This window comes from Schistocerca serialis, chromosome 12 (assembly GCF_023864345.2).
Source record: "Schistocerca serialis cubense isolate TAMUIC-IGC-003099 chromosome 12, iqSchSeri2.2, whole genome shotgun sequence".
NCBI lineage: Eukaryota > Metazoa > Arthropoda > Insecta > Orthoptera > Acrididae > Schistocerca > Schistocerca serialis.
The window spans coordinates 84,378,075-84,393,359 of NC_064649.1; the positions used below are offsets into that span (position 1 = coordinate 84,378,075).

Consider the following 15,285-nt stretch of genomic DNA (forward strand, 5'->3'; position numbering starts at 1 on the left):
CAAAATGATGGTCAGGTCCTGCAGAAAGTGTCATCACTTCTGTCTCTAAACTGGTCGCAGGTTGTGTTTCAGAAATGAACAGCATAGAGACAGAAGTGATGCCACTTTCTGCAGGACCTGACCATCATTTTGCAGGACAATCCTGAAGCACGTGCAGTGCAAACTGTTCCTGATTTGTTTGGATGGTGGGGCTGCTAAGTGCTATACCACCTGCTGCACTCCCCTGAATTAAGTCCTCCTGGGTTCAACTCGATTTCTAGACTGAAGGAAACACTTCACGGCATTCGCTTCAGAACTGCTACAAATTCGTCGGGCAATACATCGCGCCACTCGAACTGTCAACACAACTGGCACTGCTAAGAGTATTCTACGACTTCCACATGGCTGGCAACGGGTTATGCACAATGCTGGTGACTACTTCGAAGGTCAGAAAACTTTGAAACACATATCTATTTTGTACGAGGTGTGAATAAATAGTTGCCACTATTAAAGTTTCAATCATCGAATATGCAGTCACGCTGCGCGAATGTAACGGAGGGGTACCTCTGCAAGCATTATATTTCGCCCCCCTCTCTGCTCCCCTCCCCCCTACCCCACCCTCCTCAATATTTCAAGATGTATTCGAAGAACAACTTTCGACAAACTTTGGTATGAGCTATAATATCTCTTATTTTCTGGTTACGGTCATTTCACGAGACGTGTGTGCGAATAAGTAATATCTGGTATGCACTTTACCTGTATTTCAACAGTAAAGCTCTCCGTGATGTACAGTGCATCCCTTGTAGGACCTGCCACTGAAGTTACCTGAGCAACTTCCCGTGACGAAAAGCGCCACTCTTCGAATGGTCTTTCCATCTCTTCCATTAATTCAACTTAAGTTAGGGTCCCAGACAAGTAAACAGTACTCAATATGTTGTTGTTGTTGTTGTTGTTGTTGTGGTGGTCTTCAGTCCTGAGACTGGTTTGATGCAGCTCTCCATGCTACTCTACCCTGGGCAAGCTTCTTCATCTCCCAGTACCTACTGCAGCCGACATCCTTTTGAATCTGCTTAGTGTATTCATTTCTGGGTCTCCCTCTACTATTTTTACCATCCACGCTATCCTCCAGTGCTAAATTGGTGATCCCTTGATGCCTCAGAACATGTCCTACCAACCGATCCCTTCTTCTAGTCACGTTGTGCCACAAACTTCTCTTCTCCCCAAACCTATTCAACACCTCCTCATTAGTTATGTGATCTACCCATCTAAGCTTCAGCATTCTTCTGTAGCACCACATTTCGAAAGCTTCTATTCTCTTCTTGTCTAAACTATTTACCGTCCATGTTTCAGTTCCATACATGGCTTCACTCCATACAAAGACTTTCAGAAACGACTACCTGACACTTAAATCTATACTCGATGTTAACAAATTTCTCTTCTTCAAAAACGCCTTCCTTGCCATTGCCAGTCTATATTTTATATCCTCTTTACTTCCATCATCATCAGTTACTTTGCTCCCCAGATAGCAAAACTCCTTTACTACTTTAAGTGTCTCATTTCCTAATCTAATTCCCTCAGCATCACACGACTTCATTCGACTACATTCCATTATCCTCGTTTTGCTTTTGTTGATTTTCATCTTATATCCACCTTTCTAGACACTGTCCATTCCGTTCAACTGATCTTCCAAGTCCTTTGCTGTCTCTGACAGAATTACAATGTCATCGGCGAACCTCAAAGTTTTTATTTCTTCTCCATGGAATTTAATACCTACTCCGAACTTTTCTTTTGTTTCCTTCACTACTTGCTCAATATACAGATTGAAGTACTCAATAATCGACGGTAAATGGTAACAGCCACAGTTACAGGATAAAGATTTATTAAAATTCTATACTACGGTTTCGGTATATTTAAATATACCTTTATCAGAAGTAAAACACACTAAAATCACATCCTGCAGTGGAGATATATAAAACAATTGTCAGTAGTCAGTAGTTTCAGCCATGTTTAACGTCTTGAAGTACTCAATAATCTGTCGAACAGGTGTTTCGTAAGCCAAGTTTCGTTCATTGAATCTGTAAAGCCCGACGCCAGTTTTATATTATTCTCTGTGCCTGAATACCGGCTTTTTTAGTTTGCACTCTCAGCGATTTCGAATCGGACTCTTGACCGTGACAGCATTGGCGGATGGCTTTGTCCTCCAGCTAGGTGTATCAGGTTGATAAAGTTACCAGTCGTGTGCACGAGTCCCACGCGCCCTGTCAAACTTCTGTATCTACATGCATACCCTATTCTGTAAACCCTCATCGCCAGTTTTAGAAAGGCATTGTCACTACTATTGTGCAGGCCGAACTGTCACTGTTACGGTAGGCCGTTGTGAGTTGATGAAACGGTTTCTGGTGCAGTACACCGTTAAGACAATTTCTCGCTGCCACTGTTACACAGAGGCAACGGCCTTGCCACAGTGGATACACCGGTTCCCGCGAGATCGCCGAAGTTAAGCGCTGTCGGGCGTGGTCGGCACTTGGATGGGTGACCATCCAGGCCGCCATGCGCTGTTGCCATTTTTCGGGGTGTACTCAGCCTCGTGATGCCAATTGAGGAGCTACTCGACCGAATAGTAGCGGCATCGGTCAAGAATACCATCTTACGACCGGGAGAGAAGTGTGCTGACCCCACGCCCGTCCAATCCGCATCCACATCTGAGGATGACACGGCGGTCGGATGGTCCCGGTAGGCCACGAGTGGCCTGACGACGGAGTGACTTTACTGTTACACAGCTATGCCCAGAGTCGGGTAACAGTATAGGAGAACGAAGATTCTAGAACACTCCAACATCAGCCGGCCGGAGTGGCCGAGCGGTTCTAGGCGCTAAAGTCTGGAGCCGCGCGATCGCTACGGTCGCAGGTTCGAATCCTGCCCCGGGCATGGATGTGTGTGATGTCCTTAGGTTAGTTACGTTTAAGTAGTTCTAAGTTCTAGGGGACTGATGACCTCAGTAGTTAAGTCCCATAGTGTTCAGAGCCATTTGCCACTCCAACATCTACATCTACATGTATACTCTCCAAATCACATTTAAGTGCCTGGCAGAGCGTTCATCGAACCACCTTCACAATTCTCTATTATTCCAATCTCGTACAGCGCGCGGAAAGAATGAACCCATTTATCTTCCCGTACGAGCTCTTATTTTATCGTGGTGATCGCCCCCCCCCCTCCCCCCCCCCCCTATGTAGGTCGGTGTCAACAAAATATTTTTGCATTCAGAGGAGAAAGTTGGTGATTGGAATTTCGTGAGAAGATTCCGTCGCAACAAAAACGCCTTTCTTTTAATGATTTCCAGCCCAGATCCTGTATCATTTCTGTGACGCTCTCTCCCATATTTCGTGATAATACAAAACATGCTGCCTTTCTTTGAACTTTTTCTGTGTACTCCGTCAGTCCTATCTCGTAAGGATCTCACATCGCACAGCAGCATTCTAAAAGAGGACGGACAAGCATAGTGTAGGCAGTCTCGTTACTAGGTCTGTTACATTTTCTGACAACAAAATGCAGTCTTTGATTAGCCTTCCCCACAACATTCTCTATGTGTTTCTTCTAATTGAAGTTGTTCGTAATTGTAATACCCAAGTATTTAGTTGAATTTAAGGCTTTTACATTAGACTGATTTATCGCGTAACCGAAGTTTGAGTTCCTTTTTCACTCATGTGGATGACCTCACATTTTTCGTTATTTAGGGTCAACTGCCACATTTCACACTATTCAGATACCTTTTCTAAATCGTTTTTCAGTTTGTTTTGATCTTCTGATGACTTTATTAGTCAATAAACGACAGCGCTATCTGCAAACAACCAAAGACGGCTGCTGAGATTGTCTTCCAAATCGTTTATATAGATAAGGAACAGCAAAGGGCCTATTGTACTACCTTGGTGAACGCCTGAAATCACTTCTATTTTACTCGATGACTTTCCGTCAATTACTACGTACTGTGACCTCTCTGATAAATCCAGTCACATAACTGAGACGATATTCCATAAGTGTGCAGTTTCACTACGAGCCGCATGTGTGGTACAGTGTCAAAAGCCTTCCGGAAAACCAGAAATACTGAATCGATCTGAAATCCCTCGTCAGTAGCACTCAACACTTCATATGAATAAAGGGCTAGTGTTGTTTCGCAAGTACGACGTTTTCTAAACCCATGTTGACTGTGTGTCAATAGACCGTTTTCTTCGAGGTAATTCATTATGTTCAAACACAATATATATTCTAAAATCCTGCTACATATCGACGTTAATGATATGGGCCTGTAGTTTAGTGGATTACTCCTACTATCTTTCGTGAATATTGGTGTGACCTGTGCAACTTTCCAGTCCTTGGGTACGGATCTTTCGTCGAGCGAACAGTTGTATATGATTGTTAAGTATGGAGCTCATGCATCAGCATACTCCGAAAGGAACCTAATTAGTATACAGTCTGGACCAGAAGACTTGCTTTTATTAAGTGATTTCACTACTCCGAGTAAGAAAGTCACATAAATGTGTTGCAGGATTTACTTATACAGGTTGTTACAAAAAGGTACGGCCAAACTTTCAGGAAACATTCTTCACGCACAAAGAAAGAAAATATGTTATGTGGAGATGTGTCCGGAAACGCTTACTTTCCATGTTAGAGGTCATTTTATTACTTCTCTTCAAATCACATTAATCATGGAATGGAAACACACAGCAACAGAACGTACCAGCGTGACTTCAAACACTTTGTTACACGAAATGTTCAAAATGCCCTCCGTTAGCGAGGATACATGCATCCACCCTCCGTCACATGGAATCCCTGATGCGTTGATGCAGCCCTGGAGAGTGGCGTATTGTATCACAGCCGTCCACAATACGAGCACGAAGAGTCTCTACATTTGGTACCGGGGTTGCGCAGACACGAGCTTTCAAATGCTCCCATAAATGAAAGTGAAGAGGGTTGAGGTCAGGAGAGCGTGGAGACCATGGAATTGGTCCACCTCTGTCAATCCATCGGTCACCGAATCTGTTGTTGAGAAGCGTACGAACACTTCGACTGAAATGTGCAGGAGCTCCATCGTGCATGAACCACATGTTGAGTCGTACTTGTAAAGGCACATGTTCTGGCAGCACAGGTAGAGTATCCCGTATGAAATCATGATAACGTGCTCCATTGAGTGTAGGTGGAAGAACGTAACTAAAATGAGCTCTAACATGGAAATTAAGCGTTTCCGGACACATGTCCACATAACATCTTTTCTTTATTTGTGTGTGAGGAATGTTTCCTGAAAGATTGGCCGTACCTTCTTGTAACACGCTGTATTTGTGTCTTGACGAATAAGATGTCTGCAACACTACTTGTAATATAAAATAAAATAGACCCTCAACTGCTAAATGCAAATAATCGTAGGTAGACTTGACAGTATACAGCAATTGCAATATATAACTACTGTCCATTCACTTCTAAGAGTTCACTAAACGACGGACGATGATCTGTAAGCAAGTGAGTGAGAGCTGCTTTTCTATTTCCGAGTAGACTTCTGTCTGTTGTCGTGCTGTCATTGGTCGATTGTACTCGGCCGGCAATTGGCCGAGGCGAAGTCGATATCTCGAACCTCAGCGCCACTCGTGGTACTTGTGGAGCTCGCGCAAGTGGCGAGTCTCTATGGAAATGGCACCAGCTCGCATTTTTGCACCTGTGGTGCTTTTTCCATGGCTGTGTCATTTTCTGACGACACAACACTCTGAAAACCACCAAACGGTGCGTGGCGGAGGATACCCCTTACCTCTACCACTCATTTCGTTTCCTGTTCCACTCGCAAATAGAGCGATAGAAGAACGATTGTCTATATGCATCGGTACGTACCATCATCTCTCTCTGTAATCTTATCTTCGTGGTACTTACGCGACGTGTACATTGGCGGCAATAGACTCCCTCTGCAGTCAGTCTCAAATGCCGGTTCTCTAAATTTTAATTTTATCCATTGTTTTACACTGTTTCGTCCGCGACTGTTTTACTTCCGTAAAATGAAGAACAAACCGCCTTCAATCACAAGTTGCGTTTATTTACTGCACTATGCATTTAGAGTCCTGGAGGTTCATCTTCAGGTGCTTTTTAGTGATTTACATCACTCCGCTGCAGAGTGGAAAATCTCATTCCGGAAACATCCCCCAGGCTGTGGCTAAGCTATGCCTCCGCAATATCCTTTCTTCCAGGAGTGCTAGTTCTGCAAGGTATGTAGGAGAGCTTCTGTAAAGTTTGGAAGGTAGGAGACGAGATACTGGCAGAAGTAAAGGTGTGAGGACAGGGCGTGGGTCTCGCTTGGGTAGTTCAGTTGGTAGAGCACTTGCCCGCGAAAGGCAAAGGTCCCGATTTCGAGTCTCGGTCCGGTACACAGTTTTAATCTGCCAGGAAAGTTTTATATGCAGTCTACTTTACACAGCAGTAAACCGAAGTTAATCATTCGCCTTCACTATAAGAATCCTTATATGTCCGCTCCGTTTCATGTCATTGGGCAACATTATGCCGAGATACATAAACTACGTGACTACTAATGCTGTACTCGAACATTATAGGTTAGTTTTTCCTACTCAACCGGTTTAAATTACCTTTTTTTCCTACATTTAGTGCTAGCTGCCATTCATCACACCAACTAGAAACTTTCTCTAAGTCAACTGGTATCCTCCTACAATCACTCAACGACAACAACTTCTCAAACACCACAGCACCATTAGCGAACAGATGCAGACTGACTGCCGCTTGCTCTGTCCGCCGTATCATTTATGCACATAGAAAGTAACAGCGGTCTTCGACTCCGAAAACCTATATCGACGACGTTCCGTTGAGTGGGTCGCACGCTGACACTTGTTGATGGCCCAGGACTAAAATCTGCAGCAATTGCGGAAGGTAACTTCTATCACGTTGAACGATTCTGTTCAGTCGTCGTTGGACCCGTTTTTGATGTTTTACCGGATTTCTGATACTCACGGTTCAGTCGGGAAATGGTCGTACGGGAACATCCCCACTTCATTGCTGCGTTTGGAGATGTTATGTCCCATCGCTCGTGCGCCAACTATAATACCACGTTCAGACTCACTGAAATCTTGATGACCGGCCATTGTAGCAGCAGTACCCGATCTAACAACTGCGCCAGGCACTTGTTGTCTTATACAGGCGTTGCCGACCGCAGCGCCGTATTCTGTCTGTTTATATATCTCTGCATTTGCATACATGTGGCTATAGCAGTTTGGCGCTTCAGTGTACACTCCTGGAAATGGAAAAAAGAACACATTGACACCGGTGTGTCAGACCCACCATACTTGCTCCGGACACTGCGAGAGGGCTGTACAAGCAATGATCACACGCACGGCACAGCGGACACACCAGGAACCGCGGTGTTGGCCGTCGAATGGCGCTAGCTGCGCAGCATTTGTGCACCGCCGCAGTCAGTGTCAGCCAGTTTGCCGTGGCATACGGAGCTCCATCGCAGTCTTTAACACTGGTAGCATGCCGCGACAGCGTGGACGTGAACCGTATGTGCAGCTGACGGACTTTGAGCGAGGGCGTACAGTGGGCATGCGGGAGGCCGGGTGGACGTACCGCCGAATTGCTCAACACGTGGGGCGTGAGGTCTCCACAGTACATCGATGTTGTCGCCAGTGGTCGGCGGAAGGTGCACGTGCCCATCGACCTGGGACCGGACCGCAGCGACGCACGGATGCACGCCAAGACCGTAGGATCCTACGCATTGCCGTAGGGGACCCCACCGCCACTTCCCAGCAAATTAGGGACACTGTTGCTCCTGGCGTATCGGCGAGGACCATTCGCAACCGTCTCCATGAAGCTGGGCTACGGTCCCGCACACCGTTAGGCCGTCTTCCGCTCACGCCCCAACATCGTGCAGCCCGCCTCCAGTGGTGTCGCGACAGGCGTGAATGGAGGGACGAATGGAGACGTGTCGTCTTCAGCGATGAGAGTCGCTTCTGCCTTGGTGCCAATGATGGTCGTATGCGTGTTTGGCGCCGTGCAGGTGAGCGCCACAATCAGGACTGCATACGACCGAGGAACACAGGGCCAACACCTGGCATCATGGTGTGGGGAGCGATCTCCTACACTGGCCGTACACCACTGGTGATCGTCGAGGGGACACTGAACAGTGCACGGTACATCCAAACCGTCATCGAACCCATCGTTCTACCATTCCTAGACCGGCAAGGGAACTTGCTGTTCCAACAGGACAATGCACGTCCGCATGTATCCCGTGCCACCCAACGTGCTCTAGAAGGTGTAAGTCAACTACCCTGGCCAGCAAGATCTCCGGATCTGTCCCCCATTGAGCATGTTTGGGACTGGATGAAGCGTCGTCTCACGCGGTCTGCACGTCCAGCACGAACGCTGGTCCAACTGAGGCGCCAGGTGGAAATGGCATGGCAAGCCGTTCCACAGGACTACATCCAGCATCTCTACGATCGTCTCCATGGGAGAATAGCAGCCTGCATTGCTGCGAAAGGTGGATATACACTGTACTAGTGCCGACATTGTGCATGCTCTGTTGCCTGTGTCGATGTGCCTGTGGTTCTGTCAGTGTGATCATGTGATGTATCTGACCCCAGGAATGTGTCAATAAAGTTTCCCCTTTTTGGGACAATGAATTCACGGTGTTCTTATTTCAATTTCCAGGAGTGTATTTTGCCCTCAGCATGTTAGAAGATGGTATCTGATAAGGCTAGGGGAACCAAGAAATGTGTGTCGGTGTAGTAAATGGTAACTTTACCACGAGCCTTAGAATCTACCTTGGCAAGGATGTGTCGGGGACTGAAAACAATTTTATCGATGCGCCTAGGCTGCAATACGAAAAACACCATCCTCGTAATTTTGAAATCAGTATTGAGGCTGCTCGCCCTGTTCTGCATCAGCCAATTACAGCACAGATAATTGCCAGTTACTTATAGCCGTTATAAATAACTGGTATCGAAAAATAATTATTACTGTAACTGCTATCACAAAAAAAGAATAGTTGGGCTCCACCTGGCTGTTCCGGTATCGTAGTCGGTAACTGCTGGTGTAGCGTGACGTATTAACGAAATAACGAGATAATAGTTAAAATAAAAAAAAACATTTGTGTAACACATTTTTAAAACTGACAAAGTAAAAAGTTATTTCTGTGGCCGAGCGGTTTTAGGCGCTTCAGTCCGGAACCGCGCGGCCGCTGCGGTCGCAGGTTCGAATCCTGCCTCGGCCATGGATGTGTGTGATGTCCTTAGGTTAGTCAGGTTTAAATAGCTCTAAGTTATAGGGGACTGATAACTTCGGATGTTAAGTCCCATAGTGCTCAGAGCCATTTGAACCAATTTGAAAATTATTTCTCTTAGCGTTGTACAGACTTCTAAACCCATACAGACAGAACTGAAAATTTGCGCTTGTGAATTTTTTTATAGCTATGAATATATTAGTAGAATTGAAAACGAACAACGTGAGACGTGTGAAACGAATATTGAAAGGAAGTGGATTTTTCATGCATCAGTTATGTAATGCATTCACCCCTTGTTTTCCGTTTTAAATTCTACAAGTATTTTCATAGTTAGTAAAAACTCACATACCGTACATAAATTTTCAGGACTATTTGTATGGGCTGGGAGCCTGTATAGAGCTAGGGAAAATTATTTTACAGTAGTTAATCCGTCTGATTTGATCCATTATAAATGGTTTTTGAAAGCCTACGACTGTAGAAACAATAGATTTGTTTATAAATAAATAAATCTTGTGCTACTAGTCACGTACTTTTCGCACGACGCGTTTCGAGAAATAATTCCCATTTTCAAGTGCGTTCTTTGTGTGTATTAAGCCATTTTTATTGGTGTTGTCAATGTGTGAGAGTCTGCTTCATTTCGTTCATTTCGTTGACTTTTACTGCAATATATGAGAAACATGCGATTTTTTAGTTGGCTATCGATTATTTTGGTGAAGCTAGTAGCGAAATTTAGAAAAATTTGTACTTAGTTTCCTTATGTTCCATTTGTGCAGTCTCACACACACACTAAACTTCGCACACAACTTGTTGTACACTTTACATATCGAAAATATCTTATATAAACAAAACAGTTACGAAGATCTTCTTCCAGGTATTCCACAGAGATAACATTATAGGTCTTCCACAGATTATGTTATGCTTTTTACAGAGGTTATTTATCTTAACAATTTGGCTCATAAATTACTTATATTGATTTTACAATTGTTCTTATTTCTATGTTTTACTATTTTTATTTAAGTATATTATCGAAACATCTGAAGAATTTCACTGATTCACTTTCAAGTTTTTCATTTAATATTTCATCTTCATATTTTCTGTAATGTGAATATATCTCCAGTTCTTCTAGCAAATCCATTTTATTTCCTTTATTTAGTCGGTGGGGTACTTTGACATTTTGCTCTATTTTACCAAATGGGTGTCCTGTATTATGTATGTGTGTTGCTATTGATGATGTGTGTTTGTTGTGTGTGTATGAACTAACGTGCTCTGTGTACCTGGAATATACAAGGTAACATGCCAGGAATGCTCCATGTTCTACCTAGGACAAACAGGCCGAAATTTCTACACCAGCATAATCTGTGGAAGACCTATAATGTTATCTCTGTGGAATACCTGGAAGAAGATCTTTGTAACTGTTTTGTTTATATAAGATATTTTCGATGTGTAAAGTGTACAACAAGTTGTGTGCGATGTTTAGTGTGTGTGAGACTCTGCCCAAATGGACCATTAGAAAACCGCAAGTACAAATTCTTCTCAATTTCGCCACTAACTTCACCAAAAGAATTGATACCCAACTAAAAGATCGCGTTTTTGTTATGCTTGCAGTAAAAGTCAACGAAATGAAGCAGACTCCCACAAATTGACAACACCAATAGAAATCGCTTAATACACACAAAGAACGCACTTGCAAATGGGAATTATTTTTCGAAACGCGTAGTGCGAAAAGTAAAATAAAGCAAAATCGTTACTGGTAGCGGCAGGTTTATTTATTTATAAACAAAACTATAGTTAATTCGTTTTAGAAACGCGTTATAGTACAGATTTTTATTTAAACAATCATTTCCTGTTTTTAGTCTTGCGTGTTTCAAATTTTTCAATCGATTTCAGACACCTCGAAGAGATTATAAGAGAGACATTTTGTGAATTTGAGGACTAACATTAGTCTCTCTTCACTTGAGTCATGCAATACATTGGTGTACCTACCGCGAAACCTTCGCAAGTGAAACAGAAAAAACACCAGTGGTACACAAAGTACCCTCTGCCACACACCAGACGAGAAAGCGAGTTAATATTGCATTGTCACCCATTTCTGAGCTATATTTGACAGTTTCAATTCTGTGGCTCATCAGGAAATAAATTTAAAATCATTTGCAAAATTTATACTGAAGAAACACAAGAAAGCCGCATAGTAAAAAGTTCTAAAATAAGGTACGCTCGAGACATTCGAGATTTTACTTTTCCAAGGTAGGGGGGGGGGGGAACATTTGGATTTTCCACAGACCGGACAGAAACTGTACTATCTACATTTACGTCTGTAACTCCATGACTATCTTGCAATTCACTGGTGTTTAGCGGAGGGTTAATATAATCGCTTTCAGACAATTTTCCGGCCATTCCACCCTCGAAAATCACGCCAGGCAAATAAACACCTAAGTCTTTCCGTGCTGGCTCTAAATTCTGTTATTTCGTAACTGTGATTATTTTTTCCTAGGTAGGTGAAAGTCAAAAAAAGGTGAAACTTCCTGGCAGATTAAAACTGTGTGCCAGACCGAGTAAGTAAGTACAGCTGTGAGGACGGGGCGTGAGTCGCGCTTGGGTAGCTCAGTTGGTAGAGCACTTGCCCGTGAAAGGCAAAGGTCCCGAGTTCGAGTCCCGGTCCGGCACACAGTTTTAATCTGCCAGGAAGTTTCATATCAGCGCACACTCCGCTGCAGAGTGAGTAATCTCATTCTATCAACAGAAGGTTCTTGCTTTCGGAGGCGGAAGCTGCTGAGTGCAATTTCGCAAGAAGATCTCGCCACAATATATAACAGCTTCGTTTTATGGACTGCCAACCAAACTCTTACTACATCGGTGGAAGCCTCCCTCACACTTCGCGATAATACAAAATGAGCTCTCCGCGATACAGTCTACCGATCCAAGACAGGAGGTACAACTTGTTGTTGTTGTTGTTGTTGTGGTCTTCAGTCCTGATACTGGTTTGATGCAGCTCTTCATGCTGTTCTATCCCGTGCAAGCTTCATCTTCTCCCAGTACCTACTGCAACCTACATCCTTCTGAATCTGTTTAGTGTATTCATCTCTTGGTCTCCCTCTACGCTTTTTGCCCTCCACGCTGCCCTCCAATACTATATTGGTGATCCCTTGATGCGTCAGAACATGTCCTACCAACTGATCCCTTCTTCTAGTCTAATTGTGCCATAAAGTCCTCTTCTCCCAATTCTATTCAATACCTCCTCATTAGTTATGTGATCTACCCATCTAATCTTCAGCATTCTTCTATAGCACCACATTTTGAAAGCTTCTATTCTCTTCTTGTCCAAACTATTTATCGTGCATGTTTCACTTCCATAAATGGCTACACTCCATACAAATACTCTCAGAAACGACATCCTGGCACTTAAATCTATACTTAATATTAACAACTTTCTCTTCTTCAGAAACGCTTTTGTTGCCGTTGCCAGTCTACATTTTATATGAAGAAAGGTAAAAGGTTTAACGTTTATTCGATGATGAAAAACAATTCCAATTTATTTATTGTGGAAAGACGCCAGGATCAGGTCAGATACCTGTAAGGTTTTGCGGAGATTACTCAAAGAACTTTCTCCCGTCCTAGATGCAGTTTACCGTAAATTGCTGTGGCAAGGAAGGGCATCGAACGACTGGAAAAAAGCGCAAGTCACTCACGTTTCCAAGGAGCATCGTAGGATAGACGAACGTAATTATAGGTGTATGTCATTGACGACAATTTCTTGTGGAATTAGGGAACAAGTTTTTTGCTAATGTATTATGAAATTTTTTGAGAAATAAAATGTGCTCTATAAAAATCAACATGATTTCCACAAAGCCGACCGCTGTGCCCGAACGATTCTAGGCGCTCCAGTCCGGAACCGCGCTGCTGGTATTGTCGCAGGTTCGAATCCTGCCTCGGGCATGGATGTGTGTGATGTCCTTAGGTTAGTTAGGTTTAAGTAGTTCTAAGTTCTAGGGGACTGATGACCTTAGAAGTTAAGTCCCATAGTGCTAAGAGCCATTTGAATCATTTGAGTTCCACAAACAGAGATTCTGCGAACCTCACATGGCTCTCTTCGTCCATGACATCCCTTGCGCTGTTGATAATGGCGCACAGGTTGATACCGAGTTCCCTGGTACCACCCCGCACTGCCATTTAGTGGGAAAATACGAGCTTGCCGAATTTCGGACCAGTTCTGTGACTGGATTCAAGACTTTCTTGCAGAGAGAACTCAGCACTTTGCTCTTAAAGAAAAAAAATCAACAAATGTGAAGTTAATCTCCGGAGTACCTCAAGGATGTGTGATAGGACCGCTACTGTTTACTGTGTATACAAATATTGTAGTAGAAATCGTCGAAAGATCTTTAAGACTGTTCGCAGATGATGCTGTTGTCTATCTGAAAGTAGCAACGCCAGAAAACAGTATAGATTTGCAGAATGGCCTGTAGAGAATTGGCCAATGATGTAGGCACTGGCAGCTGACCCTGAAAGTACGTAAATGCAGCATACTACGCACACATAGGAAAAGAAATCCAGTACTGTACAACTATACTATTAAAGACGAGTTGCTGGAAACAATAACTACCTTAAAACATCTATAAGTAACTATCTACATCTGCATCCATACTCCGCGGCGGAGGGTACCTTGAGTACCTCTATCGGTTCTCCCTTCTACTCCAGTCTCGTATTGTTCGTGGAAAGAAAGATTGTCGGTATGCCTCTGCGTGGGCTCTAATCTCTCTGATTTTATCCTCACGGTCTCTTCGCGAGATATACGTAGGAGGGAGCAATATAGTCCTTGACTCCTCGGTGAAGGTATGTTCTCGAAATTACAACAAAAGCCCGTACTGAGCTACTGATCGTCTCTCCTGCAGAGTCCTCCACTGGAGTTTATCTATCATCTCCGTAACGCTTTCGCGATTACTAAATGATCCTGTAACGAAGCGCGCTGCTCTCCGATGGATTTTCTCTATCTCTTCTATCAATCCTATCTGGTACGGATCCCACACCGGTGAGCAGTATTCTAGCAGTGGGCGAACAAGTGTACAGTAACCTACTTCCTTTGTTTCCTGACTGCATTTCCTTAGGATTCTTCAAATGAATCTCAGTCTGGCATCTGCTTTACCGACGATCAACTTTATATGATCATTCCATTTTAAATCACTCCTAATGCCTACTCCCAGATAATTTATGGAATTAACCGCTTCCAGTTCCTGACCTGCTATATTGTAGCTAAATGATAAAGGATCTTTCTTTCTATGTATTCGCAGCACATTACACTTATCTACATTCAGATTCAATTGCCATTCCCTGCACCATGCGTCAATTCGTTGCAGATCCTCCTGCATTTAAGTACAATTTTCCATTGTTATAACCTCTCGATATAGTACAGCATCATCCGCAAAAAGCCTCGGTGAACTTCCGATGTAATCCACAAGGTAATTTATATATACATTGTGAATAGCAACGGTCCTACGACACTACCCTCCCGCACGCCTGAAATCACTTACTTCAGAAGACTTCTCTCCATTGAGAATGTCATTATGCGTTCTGTTATCTAGTAACTCTTCAATCCAATCGCACAATTGGTCTGATAGTCCATATGCTCTTACTTTCTTCATTAAACTACTGTGGGAAACACGGCATCTACCTGGGAACCCGCGTCTATGGCCCCTCTGAGTCTCGTGGACGAATAGCGCGAGCTGGGTTTCACACGATCGTCTTTTTCGAAGCCCATGCTGATTCCTACAGAGTAGATTTCTAGTCTCCAGGAAATTCATTATACTCGAACATAATTCGTGTTCCAAAATTCTACAACTGATCGACGTTAGAGATATAGGTCTATAGTTCTGCACATCTGTTCGACGTCCCTTCTTGAAAACGGGAATGACCTGTGCCCTTTTCCAATCCTTTGGAACGCTACGCTCTTCTAGAGACCAACGGTACACCGCTGCAAGAAGGGGGGCAAGTTCCTTCGCGTACTCCGTATAAAATTAAACTGGTATCCCATCAGCTCCAGCGGCCTCTCCTGTTTT

The 15,285-nt window shown here is 43.7% G+C and overlaps 1 protein-coding gene and 1 pseudogene across 1 annotated transcript in view; both read left to right on the top strand.

Annotated features, from left to right (window-relative positions):
- The window catches only part of LOC126428287 (acetylcholine receptor subunit alpha-like), a 737,302-nt gene that overhangs the window by 175,372 nt on the left and 546,645 nt on the right, over positions 1-15,285 (top strand). The window lies entirely within an intron of this gene.
- Positions 2,426-2,543, top strand: LOC126428593 (5S ribosomal RNA; annotated as a pseudogene).